The sequence below is a fragment of the Carcharodon carcharias genome (assembly GCF_017639515.1).
Source record: "Carcharodon carcharias isolate sCarCar2 chromosome 36 unlocalized genomic scaffold, sCarCar2.pri SUPER_36_unloc_1, whole genome shotgun sequence".
NCBI classification, from domain to species: Eukaryota; Metazoa; Chordata; class Chondrichthyes; order Lamniformes; family Lamnidae; genus Carcharodon; species Carcharodon carcharias.
In genome coordinates this window covers 2,932,160-2,952,641 of record NW_024470726.1, presented here as the reverse complement: position 1 = coordinate 2,952,641, position 20,482 = coordinate 2,932,160, and the positions used below count along the sequence as shown (strand labels likewise).

Genomic DNA, 20,482 nt, shown 5'->3' with positions numbered 1-20,482 from the left:
ACCCCGTGCTGTACCTGTCCTGGGAGTGTTTGATGGGGACAGTGTAGAGGGAGATTTACTCTATATCTAACCCCGTGCTGTACCTGTCCTGGGAGTGTTTGATGGGGACGGTGTAGAGGGTGATTTACTCTGTATCTAACCCCGTGCTGTACCTGTCCTGTGAGTGTTTGATGGGGACAGTGTAGAGGGTGATTTACTCTGTATCTAACCCCGTGCTGTACCTGTCCTGGGAGTGTTTGATGGGGACAGTGTAGAGGGAGATTTACTCTATATCTAACCCCGTGCTGTACCTGTCCTGGGAGTGTTTGATGGGGACGGTGTAGAGGGTGATTTACTCTGTATCTAACCCGTGCTGTACCTGTCCTGGGTGTGTAGATGGGGATGGTTTAGTGGGGATCAAATCAGAGGAGGGTCATGCCTTCAGCTGCCTGGGGCCTAAGCTGTGGAAATCCCCCCCAAACTGTCCTTTCCCCTGTTTCTCTCTCTCTCTCTCTCTCTCTCTCTCTCTCCCTTTTAGATGCTACTTAAACCCACCCTCTTGGGCCAAGTAGTTGGTCCCTAATACCACACGTCACACGTTGTTGTGGTAACGCGGGTTGTAAATTTTCCTTGGTGGGGGGGCCTTCAAAATGTCGACTGTTCCCCTATTTCACCAGGAGTTCATCAGCTTGAGAATTACAGGCCTCAGCCCTCCTCAAACTCTCTTCCCCGCTCTCCCCCAGCAAGCGACCCCACACCCCTCGCCTGGAAAGACAGCCAAGCCCTGGGGTAACAAAGAGCTCACTTCACCATGGCCACAATAGGCCCATTGTTTGGAGATAAACCTCGTGTGCCGTCCCACTCCGGACAAGGGCCGCCATTGTCTCGGCCAGACTTGCGAGTCCTGCCCCTCGGCCCCGTGAGATAGACGGCACCGCCAGCCAGCGAGGCGAGGCCTATCACTCCCCCTCTCGCTCCAGCCTCCGAGGAGGGCCGCTCAGCCCATCCATTCCCCCCCCTCCCAACCCCCACCAAACCCCGAACCCCACCGCTGGCCTTTATTTTGCCTTTGGTGTTTCTCTCCCCCCCACCACATCATCTGACACAAGTTCTCGTGAACTCTAACAGCCCCTTGTGTGACAGATTTTCATCAAATTCCTTTTAACCCCCACCATTGGCCTACTCCGCATGTCCGTTCCGTCTCTTCACTACTGAACACCCTACCGACACATTGCAACAACTACTTGCATTTATTTAGCACTTTTTCCTACATCCCCATTCCTCGGACATGTCATCAGACACTAGTTTACCCCCAGCCGCATCAGCAACCCCTGGGGAGCTGGGGGAGGTTCCAGAGATAGGGAGGGGTGTAGGGGCTGGAGGAGGTTACAGAGATAGGGAGGGGTGTAGGGGCTGGAGGAGGTTACAGAGATAGGGAGGGGTGTAGGTGCTGGAGGAGGTTACAGAGATAGGGAGGGGTGCAGGGGCTGGAGGAGGTTACAGAGATAGGAAGGGGTGTAGGGGCTGGAGGAGGTTACAGAGATAGGGAGGGGTGTAGGGGCTGGAGGAGGTTACAGAGATAGGGAGGGATGTAGGGGCTGGAGGGGGTTACAGAGATAGGGAGGGGCGTGGGGGCTGGAGGAGGTTACAGAGATAGGGAGGGGTGTAGGGGCTGGAGGAGGTTACAGAGATAGGGAGGGTTGTAGGGGCTGGAGGAGGTTACAGAGATAGGGAGGGGTGTAGGGGCTGGAGGAGGTTACAGAGATAGGGAGGGGTGTAGGGGCTGGAGGAGGTTACAGAGATAGGGAGGGATGTAGGGGCTGGAGGAGGTTACAGAGATAGGGAGGGGTGTAGGGGCTGGAAGAGGTTACAGAGATAGGGAGGGGTGTAGGTGCTGGAGGAGGTTACAGAGATAGGGAGGGGTGTAGGGGCTGGAAGAGGTTACAGAGATAGGGAGGGGTGTAGGGGCTGGAAGAGGTTACAGAGATAGGGAGGGGTGTAGGGGCTGGAGGAGGTTACAGAGATAGGGAGGGGTGTAGGGGCTGGAGGAGGTTACAGAGATAGGGATGGGTGTAGGGGCTGGAGGAGGTTACAGAGATAGGGAGGGGTGTAGGGGCTGGAGGAGGTTACAGAGATAGGGAGGGGTGTAGGGGCTGGAGGAGGTTACAGAGATAGGGAGGGGTGTAGGGGCTGGAGGAGGTTACAGAGATAGGGAGGGGTGTAGGGGCTGGAGGAGGTTACAGAGATAGGAAGGGGTGTAGGGGCTGGAGGAGGTTACAGAGATAGGGAGGGGTGGAGGGGCTGGCGTAGGGTACAGGGAGGGATGTGACAACAAAGATGAGAAGGTTAAAATCGACCTGTTTCTGGGAGTGCGGAGCCAGTGCGGGTCCACAAGCACAGGAGGTGATGGGCGAACGGGGACTCCGTGGGGGTGAGGACACGGGGACAGTGGAGTTTTGGAGGAGGTGAATTTTACAGAGGGTGGGAGGGAAGGAGAGCAAGCGCTGAATACGTGCCCGAGTCTCTGGGAGTGGGTCTTAATCCATCAGCCTCCAGACGAGAACAGCATCGGCCTAACGCAAGAAAATGTCTTTGGGAAGTGCAGCTCCTCCTGAGGTTCATAAAACACCAGAGCCAAGGCCTTAATGCGAGGGACAATTAATTAAACCGAGAGGAGGAAATGATGGCTTGAGGACTCTCCATTTGTTACTGTCAGGTTCAAGTGCTAAAAGCACTGGCCTCTCTCACCTCGGGAGGGAGAAAGGTTTAATTGAATTGTAAATCTATGTCTGGAAGGCCTCAGATGTAGGCCCAGCTCGAGCGAGGCCCAGCTGGGGAGACGTAGGCAGCCCAGAGCTCCTCGTACCGAACTCGGGCACAGCCAGGACAGGCGCCCAGAGCGTGCACTCGAGACCACCGCCTCCCGACTCGTGGGTACACCACCCTCTCCCAGAGGGCCCCATTTCTTTCCCTTTGTCCCCTTTTTTTTGTAAAGAGAATGCCAGCCCTGTGGTTGCCACGGCTCCCACCCGAGCCCAGGCCTCTCTTGACGGGACTCGGACAGTCAACGGGACCCACTTTCGTTTCAGATGGAGAATCGTCGGGGAACTCGACAAGGAAGGTGTCCCATCCCACTCCATCATGGAGTCTCACCTCATATTTGTCAGCTACCCCCTCGCCCCTGGAATTTGTGGTGCGATATTGGGCAGGCTGAATCAAAGCCACCCTGGTTCCTACCTCCTGGGCATTCTCCATTCATGGGGCTTGACATCCTAGTGGAGTTGGCAGCCATCTTGGCATTTGATGGGCACCAGTTGTGGCTTCTAAACACAGGATGTGGGCTTCACTGGCTGGGCCAACATTTATTGCCCATCCCTAGTTACCCCCTTGCACCAGAGGGAGAGGGCATTTAAGAGTCAACCATGGTGGCCTGGAGTCACGTGTAGGCCAGATTCCCTTCCCTAAAGGGGCATGAGTGAACCAGATGGGTTTTTACAACACCTGACATGGGTCAGATCTTTTTAATTCCAATGTTTTGTTTTTAATGAATCCAAATTCCAGGTGGGATTTGAACCCAGGCCCCCAGAGTATGACCCTGGTATCATGGATTACCAGCCCAGTACCACTATGCCAAGGCCTTCCCTTGGAGACAGGTGACCGGGAAGGCCTTCTCTCTCCCTCTCTCCGGGCCCCGTTCAGTGTTCCCCGGTTAATCATGGGCTAACGATGCCCTATCCCCCGTCTCGTGCGTGGGAACAGACTGGCCCGCCAGTTGCCAAGCGTCGCCAATGTGCAGCACATGGATAGGCCGGAAACCCAAGCCAGGGACCAGGAAGTCTTCACCCTGCCCTGGCTCGCACATCAATACCGTCCGGATTGGCGGAAAGGGTCAAGGCTTCGAATACAGCCGCACCCAGCCCGCCACAAACATGGCTGCTGCCCCCCCCACCTCCCCCCCACTCCAACCCTGACACCCCCTCCACCTTCCACCCTCCGGCCTCCAAGCAGCTCTGTCATGACCAGCACAACTTATGCCCGTCCTGTCCACCTGACACAACATGCTCGGACGATGCCCGCGACAAACATGGCTGCCCCACCCAACGTCTCAGACATCCCCAGGCGTCAGCCAAATTGGTAAGCGCAACTGAGCCCTAGGGTCGCAGGGATGGTTTGGTTGGGAGGAGCGGGGGCAAGAAGTGGGAAGCCATGTTTGATGTGGGTGAGGGGCAGCCGTACGGGTGATGGGCGGCCATACTTGCTGTTGGCAATGGGGGGGGAACTGGGTGGCCATATTTGTTGTGGGCAATAGGTGGTCATGTGGGTGATGGGCAGCCATCTTTGTTGTGGGCAACAGGCAACCATATGGGTGATGGGCAGCCATAGTTGTTGTGGGCAATGGGCAGCAATGGGGGAAGTGGGCAGCCATATTAGTTGTGGGCAATGGGCGGCCATGTTTGAGGTGAAATTGGAACGCTATCCCATCCGGAATGGGTTCAAAACCCGGCTCCCGCCTCAGTCGATTCCAATAGGGCAACCAAAAAAAAAATATGAATCCAATTCGATTCACCGTGTGGCCAATGGAAACCCGCTGGGACCGGGTTGGCGGTGGGGGTGGGCAAAGACGGCAGCCAATCGGCACAGAGGAAGCCCCCACAAGCTACCAAAACACCGAGGACCAGAGGGCGTACGGTCACGGCAACTTGGGAAGCGAGCGGACGCAAGGGGCCCCGGGTCTTCCAGCCCCGAGGCTCAGCCACCCAATCGTAGCCAAGCTCGGGGGGGCCCCCACCCCCCCACCCCCAACCCCACCCAACCCGTGTCCTTTGCACTCTCAACCTTTTGACCTTTCACCCCTGACACCCCCACCCCGCTCCATGTCTGAGGAGGCCAAGGGAGTAGGCCCCAAACCCAAAAACAGAAATAAAATTGGCATTTGGGGAAAGAAATAAAGGATCTGGCGGATTAGTTTCTGAATGAACTCCTCAGTAAATGTCATAGAAGGAAGGATTTAATGTTTATTAAAGGGTGTGGGTAAATTATAGATTACGCCAGGGACAGACAGAATATTGAGCTGATTAATTATGCATGGCTGATCGCGTTATGATAATTGCATGCGGTAATTATTTAAGAAAGATTACAATATTCATTTGGAGATGATAAATATTTGAAGAACTGAGCAGGCTTTGATTTTTCTTTTTCAATTAAAATTAAGTCCGGGAGAGTTGGGCGGGAAGAGGATTTTAAGGGCGTCCGAGTGCCAACTGTGCTCAGTGTTCACCGGGGGCGGGGGGGTCTTTCAGCGTAAATGTGGGGGTTTTTTGGCGGGGGGGGGGGGTTTGTGGGGAGGGAGAGAGGAGGAGGGAGGAGAGTGAGCGGGGATGGAATGAGGGGTTGTGGGAGTGAGGGGGGAAAGGGGACAGAGAGGGGGCTTCATGGGAGTGAGGGGGTGATGAGGGGGGGGTAATGGGAGTGAGGGGGGATTGAGGATGAGGGGGTATTGGGAGAAAGGGGGGTTAATGGGAGTGAGGGGGTAATGGGAGTGAGGGGGTTATGGGAGCGAGGAGGTGATGGGAGTGAGGGGGTGATGAGAGGGGGGTAAGGGAGTGAGGGGGATTGAGGATGAGGGGTTATTGGGAGAAAGGGGGGTAATGGGAGTGAGGGGGGCTATGGGAGCGAGGCGGTTATGGGAGTGAGGGGGTGATGGGAGTGAGGGGGGTTATGGGAATGAGGGGGTTATGGAAGTGAGGGGTAATGGGAATGAGGGATAATGGCAGAGAGGGGGTAATGAGAGGGTGTTAACGGGAGTGAGAGGGGATTGAGGATGAGGGGGTAATGGGGGAGAGGGGGGTAATGGGAGTGAGGGGGTAATGGGAGTGAGGGGGGCTATGGGAGCGAGGCGGTTATGGGAGTGAGGGGGTGATGGGAGTGAGGGGGATTATGGGAATGAGGGGGTTATGGAAGCGAGGGGTAATGGGAATGAGGGATAATGGCAGAGAGGGGGTAATGAGGGGGTGTTAACGGGAGTGAGAGGGGATTGAGGATGAGGGGGTAATGGGGGAGAGGGGGGTAATGGGAGTGAGGGGGTAACGGGAGTGAGGGGGTTATGGGAGTGAGGGGGTAATGAGGGAGTAATGGGAATGAGGGGGGTTGAGAATGAGGGGGTAATGGGAGTGAGGGGGGATTGAGGATGAGGGTGTAATGGGAGAGAGGGGGTAATGGGAGAGATGGGGTAATGGGAATGAGGGGGGGATTGAAAATGAGGGGGTAATGGGAGCGAGGGGGTAATGGGAGAGAAGGGGTAATGGGAGTGAGTGGGCTAATGGGATTGAGGGGATAACAGGATTGGGAGGGTTAATGAGAGTGAGTGAGGGTAATGGGAGTGAGAGGGTTATGGGCGTGAGGGGGTTAATGGGAGTGAGTGAGGGTAATGGGAGCGAGAGGGTTAATGAGAGTGAGGGGTTTAATGGGAGAGAAAGGGTAATGGGAGGGAGGGGGTAATGGGGGTGAGGGGTAGTGAGAGAGGGTAATGGGAGTGAGGGGATAAGTGAGTGAGGGAAATGGGAGTGAGGGGGTAGTCAGTGAGGGAATTAGGAGTGAGGGGGTAACGAGTGTAAAGGGAGTGAAGGGGTAGTGAGAAAGGGAAATGGGAGTGAAGGGGCAGTGAGTGAGGGAAATGGGAGTGAAGGGGTAGTGAGTGAGGGAAATGGGAGTGAGGGAGTAGTGAATGAGGGTAATGGGAGTGAGAGATAGTGAGTGAGGGAACTGGGAGTGAAGGGGTAGTGAATGAGGGTAATAGGAGTGACGGGATAGTGAGTGAGGGAAATGGGAGTGGGCGGGTAGTGAGTGAGAGTAATGGGAGTGAGGGGGTAGTGAGTGAGGGTAATGGGAGTGAAGGGGTAGTGAGTGAGGGTAATGGCAGTGAGGTGGTAGTGAGTGAGGGAAATGGGAGTGAGGGGTAGTGAGAGAGGGAAAAGGGTGTGAAGGGGTAGTGAGTGAGGGTATTGGGAGTGAGGGGGTAGTGAGGAAGGGTATTGGAAGTGAGGGGGTAGTGAGTGAGGGTACTGGGAGTGATGGGCTAGTGAGTGAGGGTATTGGAATTGAAGGGAAGCGAGTGAGGGTATTGGGAGTGAGGGGGTAGTGAGTGAGGGGGTAGTGAGTGAGAATATGGGGAGTGAGGGGGTAGTGAGTGAGGATATGGGGAGTGAGGGTATGAATGAGGATATGGGGAGTGAGGGGTAGTGAATGAGGGTATTTTGAGTGAGGGGGTAGTGAGTGAGAGTATTGGGAGTGAGGGGGTAGTGAGTGAAGGTATTGGGAGTGAGAGGGTAGTGAGTGAGGGTAATGGGAGTGAAGGGTTAGTGATTGAGGGTATTGGGAGTGAGGGGGTAGTGAGTGAGGGTATTGGGAGTGCGCAGGTAGTGAGTGAGTGTATTGGGAGTGAGTGGGTAGTGAGTGAGGATATTAGGAGTGAGGGGGTAGTGAGTGAAGGTATTGGGAGTGAGGGGGTAGTGAGTGAGGGTATTGAGAGTGGCGGGTATTGAGTGAGGTTAATGGGAGTGAGGGGGTAGTGAGTGAGGGTATTTGGAGTGAGGGGGTAGTGAGGGTATTGGGAGTGAGGGGGTAGTGAGTGAGGTTATTGGGAGTGAGGGGGTAGTGAGTGAGGTTATTGGAAGTGAGGGGTAGTGAGTGAGGGTATTGGGAGTGAGGGGGGTAGTGAGTGAGGGTATTGGGAGTGAGGGGGTAGTGAGTGAGAGTATTGGGAGTGAGGGGGTAGTGAGAGAGGGTATTGGGAGTGAGGGGGTAGTGAGTGAGGTTATTGGGAGTGAGGGGGTAGTGAGTGAGGGTATTGGGAGTGAGGGGTAGTGAGTGAGGGTATTGAGAGTGGCGGGTATTGAGTGAGGTTAATGGGAGTGAGGGGGTAGTGAGTGAGGGTATTTGGAGTGAGGGGGTAGTGAGTGAGGGTATTGGGAGTGAGGGGGTAGTGAGTGAGGGTATTGGGAGTGAGGGGGTAGTGAGTGAGGGTATTGGGAGTGAGGGGGTAGTGAGTGAGGTTATTGGGAGTGAGGGGGTAGTGAGTGAGGTTATTGGAAGTGAGGGGTAGTGAGTGAGGGTATGGGGAGTGAGGGGGTAGTGAGTGAGGGTATTGGGAGTGAGGGGGTAGTGAGTGAGGGTATTGGGAGTGAGGGGGTAGTGAGTGAGGGTATTGGGAGTGAGGGGGGTAGTGAGTGAGGTTATTGGGAGTGAGGGGGTAGTGAGTGAGGGTATTGGGAGTGAGGGGTAGTGAGTGAGGGTATTGGGAGTGAAGGGGTAGTGAGTGAGGGTATTGGGAGTGAGGGGGTAGTGAGTGAGGGTATTTAGAGTGAGAGGGTAGTGAGTGAAGGTATTAGGAGTGAGGGAGTAGTTAGTGAGGGTATTGGGAGTGAGGGGGTGGTGAGTGAGGGTTTTGGGAGTGAGGGGGTAGTGAGTGAGGGTATTAGGAGTGAGGGGGTAGTGAGTGAGGGTATTGGGAGTGAGGGGGTAGTGAGTGAGGGTATTGGGGGTGAGGGGGTAGTGAGTGAGGGTATTGGGAGTGAGGGGTAGTGAGTGAGGGGGTAGTGAGTGAGGGTATTGGGAGTGAGAGGTAGTGATTGAGGGTATTGGGAGTGAGGTGTAGTGAGTGAGGGTATTGGGAGTGAGGGGGTAGTGAGTGAGTGTATTGGGAGTGAGGGGGTAGTGAGTGAGGGTATTGGGAGTGAGGGGGTAGTGAGTGAGGGTATTGGGAGTGAGGGGGTAGTGAGTGAGGGTATTGGGAGTGAGGGGGTAGTGAGTGAGAGTATTGGGAGTGAGGGGGTAGTGAGTGAGGGTATTAGGAGTGAGGGGGTAGTGAGTGAGGGTATTGGGAGTGATGGGGTAGTGAGTGAGGGTATTGGGAGTGAGGGGGTAGTGAGTGAGGGTATTGGGAGTGAGGGGGTAGTGAGTGAGGGTATTGGGAGTGAGGGGTAGTCACTGAGGGTATTGGGAGTGAGGGGGTAGTGAGTGAGGGTATTGGGAGTGAGGGGGTAGTGAGTGAGGGTATTAGGAGTGAGGGGTAGTGAGTGAGGGTATTGGAAGTGAGGGGGTATTGAGTGAGGGTATTGGGAGTGAGGGGGTAGTGAGAGAGGGTATTGGGAGTGAGGGGCTAGTGAGTGAAGGTATTGGGAGTGAGAGGGTAGTGAGTGAGGGTAATGGGAGTGAAGGGTTAGTGATTGAGGGTATTGGGAGTGAGGGGGTAGTGAGTGAGGGTATTGGGAGTGCGCAAGTAGTGAGTGAGTGTATTGGGAGTGAGTGGGTAGTGAGTGAGGATATTAGGAGTGAGGGGGTAGTGAGTGAAGGTATTGGGAGTGAGGGGGTAGTGAGTGAGGGTATTGAGAGTGGCGGGTATTGAGTGAGGTTAATGGGAGTGAGGGGGTAGTGAGTGAGGGTATTTGGAGTGAGGGGGTAGTGAGGGTATTGGGAGTGAGGGGGTAGTGAGTGAGGTTATTGGGAGTGAGGGGGTAGTGAGTGAGGTTATTGGAAGTGAGGGGTAGTGAGTGAGGGTATTGGGAGTGAGGGGGTAGTGAGTGAGGGTATTGGGAGTGAGGGGGTAGTGAGTGAGAGTATTGGGAGTGAGGGGGTAGTGAGTGAGGGTATTGGGAGTGAGGGGGTAGTGAGTGAGGTTATTGGGAGTGAGGGGGTAGTGAGTGAGGGTATTGGGAGTGAGGGGTAGTGAGTGAGGGTATTGAGAGTGGCGGGTATTGAGTGAGGTTAATGGGAGTGAGGGGGTAGTGAGTGAGGGTATTTGGAGTGAGGGGGTAGTGAGTGAGGGTATTGGGAGTGAGGGGGTAGTGAGTGAGGGTATTGGGAGTGAGGGGGTAGTGAGTGAGGTTATTGGAGTGAGGGGGTAGTGAGTGAGGTTATTGGAAGTGAGGGGTAGTGAGTGAGGGTATGGGGAGTGAGGGGGTAGTGAGTGAGGGTATTGGGAGTGAGGGGGTAGTGAGTGAGGGTATTGGGAGTGAGGGGGTAGTGAGTGAGGGTATTGGGAGTGAGGGGGTAGTGAGTGAGGTTATTGGGAGTGAGGGGGTAGTGAGTGAGGGTATTGGGAGTGAGGGGTAGTGAGTGAGGGTATTGGGAGTGAAGGGGTAGTGAGTGAGGGTATTGGGAGTGAGGGGGTAGTGAGTGAGGGTATTTAGAGTGAGAGGGTAGTGAGTGAGGGTATTAGGAGTGAGGGAGTAGTTAGTGAGGGTATTGGGAGTGAGGGGGTGGTGAGTGAGGGTTTTGGGAGTGAGGGGGTAGTGAGTGAGGGTATTAGGAGTGAGGGGGTAGTGAGTGAGGGTATTGGGAGTGAGGGGGTAGTGAGTGAGGGTATTGGGGGTGAGGGGGTAGTGAGTGAGGGTATTGGGAGTGAGGGGTAGTGAGTGAGGGGGTAGTGAGTGAGGGTATTGGGAGTGAGAGGTAGTGATTGAGGGTATTGGGAGTGAGGTGTAGTGAGTGAGGGTATTGGGAGTGAGGGGGTAGTGAGTGAGAGTATTGGGAGTGAGGGGGTAGTGAGTGAGGGTATTGGGAGTGAGGGGGTAGTGAGTGAGGGTATTGGGAGTGAGGGGGTAGTGAGTGAGGGTATTGGGAGTGAGGGGGTAGTGAGTGAGAGTATTGGGAGTGAGGGGGTAGTGAGTGAGGGTATTGGGAGTGAGGGGGTAGTGAGTGAGGGTATTAGGAGTGAGGGGGTAGTGAGTGAGGGTATTGGGAGTGATGGGGTAGTGAGTGAGGGTATTGGGAGTGAGGGGGTAGTGAGTGAGGGTATTGGGAGTGAGGGGGTAGTGAGTGAGGGTATTGGGAGTGAGGGGTAGTCACTGAGGGTATTGGGAGTGAGGGGGTAGTGAGTGAGGGTATTGGGAGTGAGGGGGTAGTGAGTGAGGGTATTGGGAGTGAGGGGTAGTCACTGAGGGTATTGGGAGTGAGGGGGTAGTGAGTGAGGGTATTGAGAGTGAGGGGGTAGTGAGTGAGGGTATTGGGAGTGAGGGGGTAGTGAGTGAGGGTATTGGGAGTGAGGGGGTAGTGAGTGAGGGTATTGAGAGTGAGGGGGTAGTGAGTGAGGGTATTGGGAGTGAGGGGGTAGTGAGTGAGGGTATTGGGAGTGAGGGGGTAGTGAGTGAGGGTATTGGGAGTGAGGGGGTAGTGAGTGAGGGTATTGGGAGTGAGGGGGTAGTCAGTGAGGGTATTAGGAGTGAGGGGGTAGTGAGTGAGGGTACTGGGAGTGAGGGGGTAGTGAGTGAGGGGTAGTGAGTGAGGGTATTGGGAGTGAGGGGCTAGTGAGTGAGAGTATTGGTGGTGAGTGAGGGTATTGGGAGTGAGGGAGGTGATCGTCTTGGGGTACTTAAACCCCGTGTTGAGTGTCGGAGGGGATTGACTGTGTGAGTCTGGAGCCCAGTCACAGGGACTCTCAATCAGGCGCAGAGTAGGAGCTTTGAATGGCTCTTTCTCCACACTCGTTGCTGTAATTCTGCGAAGGGATTAAGAGTATTAAGTGGACCTGGCAGCAAATCACAAGTACATCAGGGACAATCTGCTTATCATCAGACCCTGTTGACATGACCTGCTCCTGTAATCAGGCAGCAACTGGGCTGCCCCATTGGGCTGCGCTTAGTACCTTTAACCTTTCAATTTCGGGGTCTGAACATTGAACCCAGGCTAATGTTGGTGTGGAGGCACAGAGAGAGTCACCCCGATTGGTGTCTCAACATACTGAGCACCAAAAAGCCTCATTTTCCAAACTGTACCTGTAAGGATTGGTCAGGATGAAACGTTCCCAGTGTAGAGGGAGCTTTACTCTGTATCTAACCCCGTGCTGTACCTGTCCTGGCAGTGTTTGATGGGGACAGTGTAGAGGGAGCTTTACTCTGTATCTAACCCCGTGCTGTACCTGTCCTGGGAGTGTTTGATGGGGACAGTGTAGAGGGAGTTTTATTCTGTATCTAACCCCGTGCTGTACCTGTCCTGGGAGTGTTTGATGGGGACAGTGTAGAGGGAGTTTTATTCTGTATCTAACCCCGTGCTGTACCTGTCCTGGGAGTGTTTGATGGGGACGGTTTAGAGGGAGATTTACTCTGTATCTAACCCTGTGTATTTTGGTGTACACATGGTCCCGGTCCTTGCCTCCACTTGACAGTTTTCCACACATTAATAAGCAGAAGGTCTCTCATTATGGGGCTGTCAAGGTCCCAGTTGCTGGAGAATGAACAGCAGTGAATAGCAATCAATCCACGTTAAAGAAAGCTCCCTCATTCTTATTTAAATACGACAAGAAACTGTCATGTTCCCAGGAGATTTGTGCTTTTTGGCGTCTTGTGCAGAGATCGACTCCTTGTCAAAGATCATCCATCCCCCTCTTCAGATCCCACTCATCATCCAGCCCCCAAAACCCCCCGACCCAACCCAAGCTGTGCCCCGGGTGGGCTTGCCGCTTTGGCAGCCATTTTGTGCACAGTCCGATCCCAGCAGCAGAGGTGCAGGCTGAGCGGGTGCCAGTGAAGTGAGGGGGTCTTTCCTGGCCCTGCGGTGGTTTCCATCCCGAAACTCGCCTGCCTTGTGAGTATCTGGGGTGAGGCGGGTGGGGGCCGGGGGCTGGGATCGAGGGGGTCTGTATATAACAACAGCTTGCATTCGTATAGTGCCTGTCAGGTCGCTAAACGCCCCACAGGACGTCACTAGGGTGTTAAAATCTGACCCCGAGCCGCGTGAGGAGATATTAGGGTCAGGGTGACCAAAAACTCGGACAGAAAGGCCGGTTTTAAGGAGCGTCTTAAAGGAGGAAAGGGGGGTGAGAGAGGGAGAAAGGGGGAGAGGTTTAGAGAGGGAATTCCAGAGCTCAGGGCCCCCCCCAGGCAGCTGAAGGCACGGCCGCCAATGGTGGAGCGATGGGGATCGGGGGATGGGCAAGAGGACGGAATTGGAGGAGAGCAGAGATCTCGGAGGGTTGTAGGGGCTGGAGGAGGTTACAGAGATAGAGAGGGGTGTAGGGTCTGGAGGAGGTTACAGAGATAGGGAGGGGTGTAGGGTCTGGAGGAGGTTACAGAGATAGGGAGGGGTGTAGGGGCTGGAGGAGGTTACAGAGATAGGGAGGGGTGTAGGGGCTGGAGGAGGTTACAGAGATAGGGAGGGAGGGGGAGGTAGGGGCTGGAGGCGGTTACAGAGATAGGGAGGGGTGTAGGGGCTGGAGGAGGTTACAGAGATAGGGAGGGGTGTAGGGGCTGGAGGAGGTTACAGAGATAGGGAGGGGTGTAGGGGCTGGAGGAGGTTACAGAGATAGGGAGGGGTGTAGGGGCTGGAGGAGGTTACAGAGATAGGGAGGGGTGTAGGGGCTGGAGGAGGTTACAGAGATAGGGAGGGGTGTAGGGGCTGGAGGAGGTTACAGAGATAGGGAGGGGTGTAGGGGCTGGAGGAGGTTACAGAGATAGGGAGGGTTGTAGGGCGCTGGAGGAGGTTACAGAGATAGGGAGGGGTGTAGGGGCTGGAGGAGGTTACAGAGATAGGGAGGGGTGTAGGGGCTGGAGGAGGTTACAGAGATAGGGAGGGAGGGGGGAGGTAGGGGCTGGAGGCGGTAACCCAGTCAGGAGGCATTTACAAGCGAGAGGATTTTTACAGGTACCCCTGAATTACTCCTTGCCTCCCGCACCCCCCCAGCCAGCTCTTCGCAGCACGGCCAGAGTCTCTCGCTGGGCCATATCCAGATAAGCTGAGCACGATCAGATCGTGCGGTTCAACAATTTATATTCAATTCAAAACAGGAAGAATAAAAACCCCGGCGTCAGGTGGAAGGAGCCTTCAACCTGCCGATCGTCACTGGGAGACGATGTGAACTGGATCAGCATCGGGCCTTTGGGAACCTCTCTGACTGAGGGGCCTATAGTGACTGAAACCGCCCCCCCCCCCACCCCCCTCACCCCACCCCGCTGTCCTTTCCAAATCTTGCCCGTGGAGGCAGCTGTCCCGTCGACAGGCCCGGTGGTCGGTGGGGGGGGGCGGGGTGTGGGGGGTGGGGGTTGTGTGTGTGGGGGGGAGGAGAAGGAGCGCTGACCTGTCTCGGGGTGCCGGACCCTGGGACCGGAGAGCAGGCCCCAAAATCCAGGCCGAAGCCTGGGGCCTACCGCGGCGACTCAACCCGTCGTGACTGAGGATGGAGCGAGGCGCCTGCGCCGAAACTTAAAGGGTGAGATTTGGGATTAAAGCCGGGGTGGGGGGAGTGGGGGGGGTGGGGGGTGGGGTGGGGGAAGCCTGAATCATGTCGGTGTGTCGTCTGGAGCCTGCCCTCTCCGCCTCAGGCCTGGTCTGTCAGGCCCGCGCCCAAGAGCAAACGGTGCCCACATTTGCGTGGACTGAAGGTGCCTGTGTTGGGAAATCTGATGCAAGTGGGACTCTCCCATCCCCGCCCGCCCTCCCTATTGGCGTTCAAAGCCTGGGATTAGCCGGGCTGTGTTTGTCGGCCGGGAGAAAGGAGACCCTGCCCGGTATGCCAAGCCTGCGATGCTACAAAGTGCACTGCTACCACTTAAATAACTTCCTGGAGGGCACAGCCTCTCTCAGCAGCGACATGTGTCGCAAAAGCCATTCGCAAACACCTCCAGGCCCTGAGGAATGAGCACCTGTGATTTATCACAACCACCCCACCCCACCCCCCCCCTCCACTCATGTACCAACACTGCACACTCTGTGTCCCTACAGGCAGCATTGGACAGCTCGACTCGGTGATCGATCACCAGCAGGACTCACACTCACTCCCGGGCTAATGGTACCCTAGACATCGGGCCTCCCTCTACTTCAATCACTCTTTCTGCAAATCCCTCAATCTCCCTCACTCGCTCCAGTTCACTCGCTCGCTCTCTGTCTGTCTGCAGCTCTCTCTCTCTGTCTCTCCCTCTCTGCCCCTTCCCCACCCACCTTGTCTCACTCTCTCTCTCACACACACTCACTCTCACACTCACACACTCACTCACTCACTCACTCACTCACACACACTCACTCTCACTCACACACACTCACTCTCACTCACACACACTCACTCTCACTCACACACTCACTCTCACTCACACACTCACTGACTCTCACTCACACACACCCACTCTCACTCACACACACTCACTGACTCTCACTCACACATACACACTAACTCACACACATTCACCCACTCACACACACTCACTCTCACTCACACACACTCACTGACTCTCACTCACACATACACACTCACTCACACACACTCACCCAATCACACACACTCACTGACTCTCACTCACACACACCCACTCTCACTCACACACACTCACTCACTCACACACACTCACTCTCACTCACACACACTCACTCACTCACACACACTCACTCTCACACACACACTCACTCACTCACTCACACACACTCACTCTCACTCACACACACTCACTCACTCACACACACTCACTCTCACACACACACTCACTCACTCACACACACTCACTCTCACTCACACACACTCACTCACTCACACACTCACTCACTCACACACACTCTCACTCACACACACTCAATGACTCTCACTCACACATACACACTCACTCACACACACTCACCCACTCACACACACTCACACGCACTCTCTCTCACTCACACACACTCACTCACTCACTCACACACACTCACTCTCACTCACACACACTCACTGACTCTCAGTCACACACATACTCTCACTCACACACACTCACTCACTCACACACTCACTCACTCACACACACTCTCACTCACACACACTCAATGACTCTCACTCACACATACACACTCACTCACACACACTCACCCACTCACACACACTCACACGCACTCTCTCTCACTCACACACACTCACTCACTCACTCACACACACTCACTCTCACTCACGCACACTCACTGACTCTCACACACACACCCACTCTCACTCACGCACACTCACTCATTCACACACACAATCACCCTCACACACACTCACTCACTCATACACACTCACCCTCACACCCACACACTCACTGACTCTCACTCACACACACTCACTCTCACTCACACACACTCACCCTCACACACACCCACTCTCACTCACACATGCTCACTCATTCTCACTCACACACTCACTGACTCTCACACAGACTCACTCTCACTCACACACTCACTGACTCACTCACACACACCCACTCTTACACCCACACACTCACTGACTCTCACTCACACACACTCAATCACACACACCCACTTTCACTCACACATACACACTCACTCACACACACCCACTCTCACTCACACACACTCACTGACTCTCACTCACACACACTCAATCACACACACCCACTTTCACTCACACATACACACTCACTCACACACACCCACTCTCACTCACACACACTCACTCACTCACACACACTCACTCTCACTCACACACTCACTCTCACACCCACACACACACTCACTCACACACACCCACTCTCACCCACACACACTCACTCACACACACCCACTCTCACTCACACACACTCACTCACTCACACACACCCACTCTCACTCACACACACTCACTCTCACACCCACACACTCACTCACTGACTCTCACTCTCACACCCACCCACACACTCACTGACTCTCACTCACACACACCCAGTCTCACTCACTCACTCATACACACTCACCCTCACACCCACACACTCACTGACTCTCACTCACACACACTCACTCACTCACACACATTCACCCTCACACACACCCACTCTTACTCACACACACTCGCACTCACTCACACACACTCATTCTCACTCACACACACTCACTCTCACACACTCTCACTCACACACACTCACTCTCACACACTCGCACTCACTCTCACACACTCGCACTCACACAAACTGACTCTCACTCACACACATTCACCCTCATACACACTCACTCACACACATACACACACACGCTCACACACTCACTCTCACACAGACTCACTCTCACACCCACACACTCACTGTCGCTCACTCACACACTCTCACTCTCACTCACATACAATCACTCTCACAACCACACACGCTTACTCTCACATCCACGCTTGCTCACTCTCACACACACATGTACTCACACACACACACACGAACTCACACACATGCACTCACATGCATGCACTCACATACACACACATGCACTCACGCACTCACATACACACGCACTCACACACTCACACACACACGCAGTCACACACGCACTCACTCACATGCACTCACACACACACCCACATACGCACATGCACTTACACACACACACACTCACATGCACTCAAACACACACACTCACACACACGCACTGTCAGACACACATTCACACACACGCACTCACACACGCACACGCTCATACACACTCACGCACACACATGCACTCACACAGAAACACTCATACACATGCACTGTCACACACATACACACATACACACACACACATACTCACACATACACATGCGCTCACACACACATGCTCACCCACACACACACTCACACACATGCACTGCCACAAACACACTCACTCACACACACACATGCACTCATACACATACACACACATGCACTCAAACACTCACACACACAATACACACACACATGCATTCACACACACACACACACACACATACATGCACTCACACACACACAATGCACACACACACACACACGCACTCTCATACATACACACACACACGCACATGCATTCACACATACACACATACATGTACTCACACACACACACACAGACACACATGCACTCACACACACACACGCACTCACACATACACACACATACATGCACTCACACATACACACACACACACATGCACTCACACACACAATACACACACACATGCACTCACACACGCGCGCTCACACACACACACCCAACCACACACACATGCACTCACACACATGCGCTCACACACACACACCCACCCACACACACATGCACTCACACACACACTCACACACTCATTTCAGACTCATTATGTGCTGTTTTCTACACCCAGACTGATGCTGAACTCTGGTTCTCTGACTCAATCACCCTCAGAGTAATCAGGATATACCAGAGCTCTGACCTCCCTTGTTTCCTGCCATTATTATGGATAATGACGTCTAAAGTGACTCTGTTATTGTCATAGCTTCGCTTCCTCTGCCAGCAATTAGTGATGTTATATCTATCCATGCTAAGATTCTCTCCTCAAATACACAAAGATTTGGCACTAGTAGTAATGATACTGGGCTCCAAGCATCGTTTGTCCCCTCCACCTCTCTATCTCTGACCCAGCCTCTCTCCTTCAGTGTCCAAACTCTGTGTTTGTCTTAGTATCATTGTGTCTCTGTCTCTCTCTCTCTCTATATCTCTGTTTCTCTATCTGTCATTCTCTCTCTTTGTCTCTCCTTTTCTCTGTATCTGTCTCTCTGTCTGTCTCTCTCTCTCTGTCTATCTCTCTGTCTCTGTCTTCCTGTCTGTCTCTCTCTATCTCTCTGTTTCTGTCTGTCTCTCTCTATCCGTCTCTCTCATTCTCTCTGTCTCTCTCACTCTCACTCTCTCTGTCTGTCTCTCCATCACTATCTATTTCTTTCTCTCTCTCTCCTCTGTCTCTCCCTTTCTGCCTCTCAATCTGTGTCTATTCATGTGTCTCTCTGTCTAGCTCTCCCTCTCTGTCTCTCCATCACTCTCTCTGTCTCTCCCTATCTCTTTCTCTCACACACACTCTCTTCCCCCTATCTCTCACACACTCTCTCTCACACACATGCGCACTCTCTCTCACCCTCTCTCGCACACACACTCACCCTCTGTCTCTCTCTCTCTCTCACCCACACTTTCTCACACAAAGTCTCTCTGACACACTCTCTCTGGCACACTCTCTCTCAAGCACTCTCTTACACACATAGTCTCTGTCTCTCTCTCTCTCACGCACTCTCTCGCACACATACTCTCTCACACACACACACACTCTCTGTCTCTCTCTCTCACCCACTCTCTCTCACCCACTCTCTCACACACACTCTCTCACACAGTCTCTCTTACACACTCTCTCTTACACACTCTCTCTCACTCACTCTCTCACCCACTCTCTCTCTCCCACGCACTCTCTCACACACTCTCTCTCTCTCACACACACTCTCGTTCTCTCTTTCTCACACACACTCTCCCTCTCTCTCCCTCCCAGTCTCTCTCTCTCTCCCCCCCAGTCACTCTCTGTCCTTCCCCCAGTCTCTCTCTCTCCCCAGTCTCCCTCTGTGTCCCTCCCTGTCATTTCACTCACTCTATCTTGTGCGTCTGTCTCTCGTTTGCTCTCAATCTGCCTTTCTCTCTGTCTCTGCCTCTCCCTGTCTCTCACACTCTCTCTCTCTGTCTCACTCTGTCTCTCTCTGTATGTCCCTCTCTCTCTCTTTCTCCCTGCTTCTCTCTCACTCTCTCTTTCTCTGCCTCACTGTCTCTCTCTCTCTGTCTCTCTTTCTCTCTCTTTCTGCTTGTATCTCACTCTCTCTCTGCCTCAGTCTCTCTCTCTCTGCCTCACTCTGTCTTTCTTTCTCTATGTCTCTCTTTCTCTTTCTCTCTCTCTCACACTTCTCTGTCTTTTTGCCAACACTGGATCAGAGACAAAGTCTGTTTGACCCAGAAATATCAGAGGCAGCTTTATTTTTGAAATAATCGCCTGGTGGAGCCCAGCATTGGACAGTGCCCCAGCTCTGGGTCCACTCCCTCGCTCCAGCACAGTCTGAGAGCATTTCCCAGCCAGCCCTTACCCTGTTCTCCCCCTTACCTTCCGTCTGTCCCAGACCCCGAACCCCGAACCCCGGTCACGCACAAGGCTGCTTCCCTCCGATTTGCAGAGAAAGTTGCGATCCACAAACTGTCTGAGCAGAGGCGGACAATGTTCGGGCTGGAGGCGAGGGAGCTGCTTGTACTGGGAGAGCAGGAGCGGCTGTACAACCTCTGGGTAATTCAATCCAACTTCATCTGTACCAGCCAAGCGACAGGAGGCGGAGTGAAGGATCACCTCTGTTCAGAGTTTACACTGGAGACCACTCCTCTCGGCCCTCCCTCTCCTCCTCTCCTCTCAGCTTACACCGAGCGAGGACAGGAATCCAATATAGGGACAAAGCAACCGAGAGAGAGAGGGAGAGCGACAGAGACAGAGAAACAGAGAGAGAGAGAGAGACATAGAGAGAGAGAGACAGAGGGAGAGAGAGAGAGAGAGAGAGACAGAGAGAGACAGAGGGAGAGGGAGAGTCAGAGAGAGAGAGAGACAGATAGAGAGAGAGAGGGGCAGGGAGAGAGACGGGGAAAGACAGAGCGAGAGACAGAGAGAGAGAGAGACAGAGACAGATAGAGAGAGGGGCAGGGAGAGAGACGGGGGAGAGACAAAGAGAGAGAGACACAGAGAGAGACAGAGAAAGAGAGAGAGACAGAGAGAAAGGGAGAGAGACAGAGACAGAGGGACAGATAGTGGGAGGGGCAGGGA

At 54.1% G+C, this 20,482-nt stretch overlaps 1 protein-coding gene across 2 annotated transcripts in view; it reads right to left on the bottom strand.

Moving 5' to 3' along the window:
• Positions 1–20,016, bottom strand: part of sema6e (sema domain, transmembrane domain (TM), and cytoplasmic domain, (semaphorin) 6E) — a 93,305-nt gene extending 73,289 nt beyond the window's left edge. Inside the window, exon 1 of one of the 2 annotated variants that reach the window (XM_041181612.1) lies at positions 19,781–20,016. The gene's annotated coding sequence lies outside the window, so the exon portion shown is untranslated. The remainder of the gene's footprint in view (positions 1–19,780) is intronic. The other variant, XM_041181613.1, reaches the window with a different exon arrangement.
• Between the last annotated feature and the right edge of the window lie 466 nt (positions 20,017–20,482).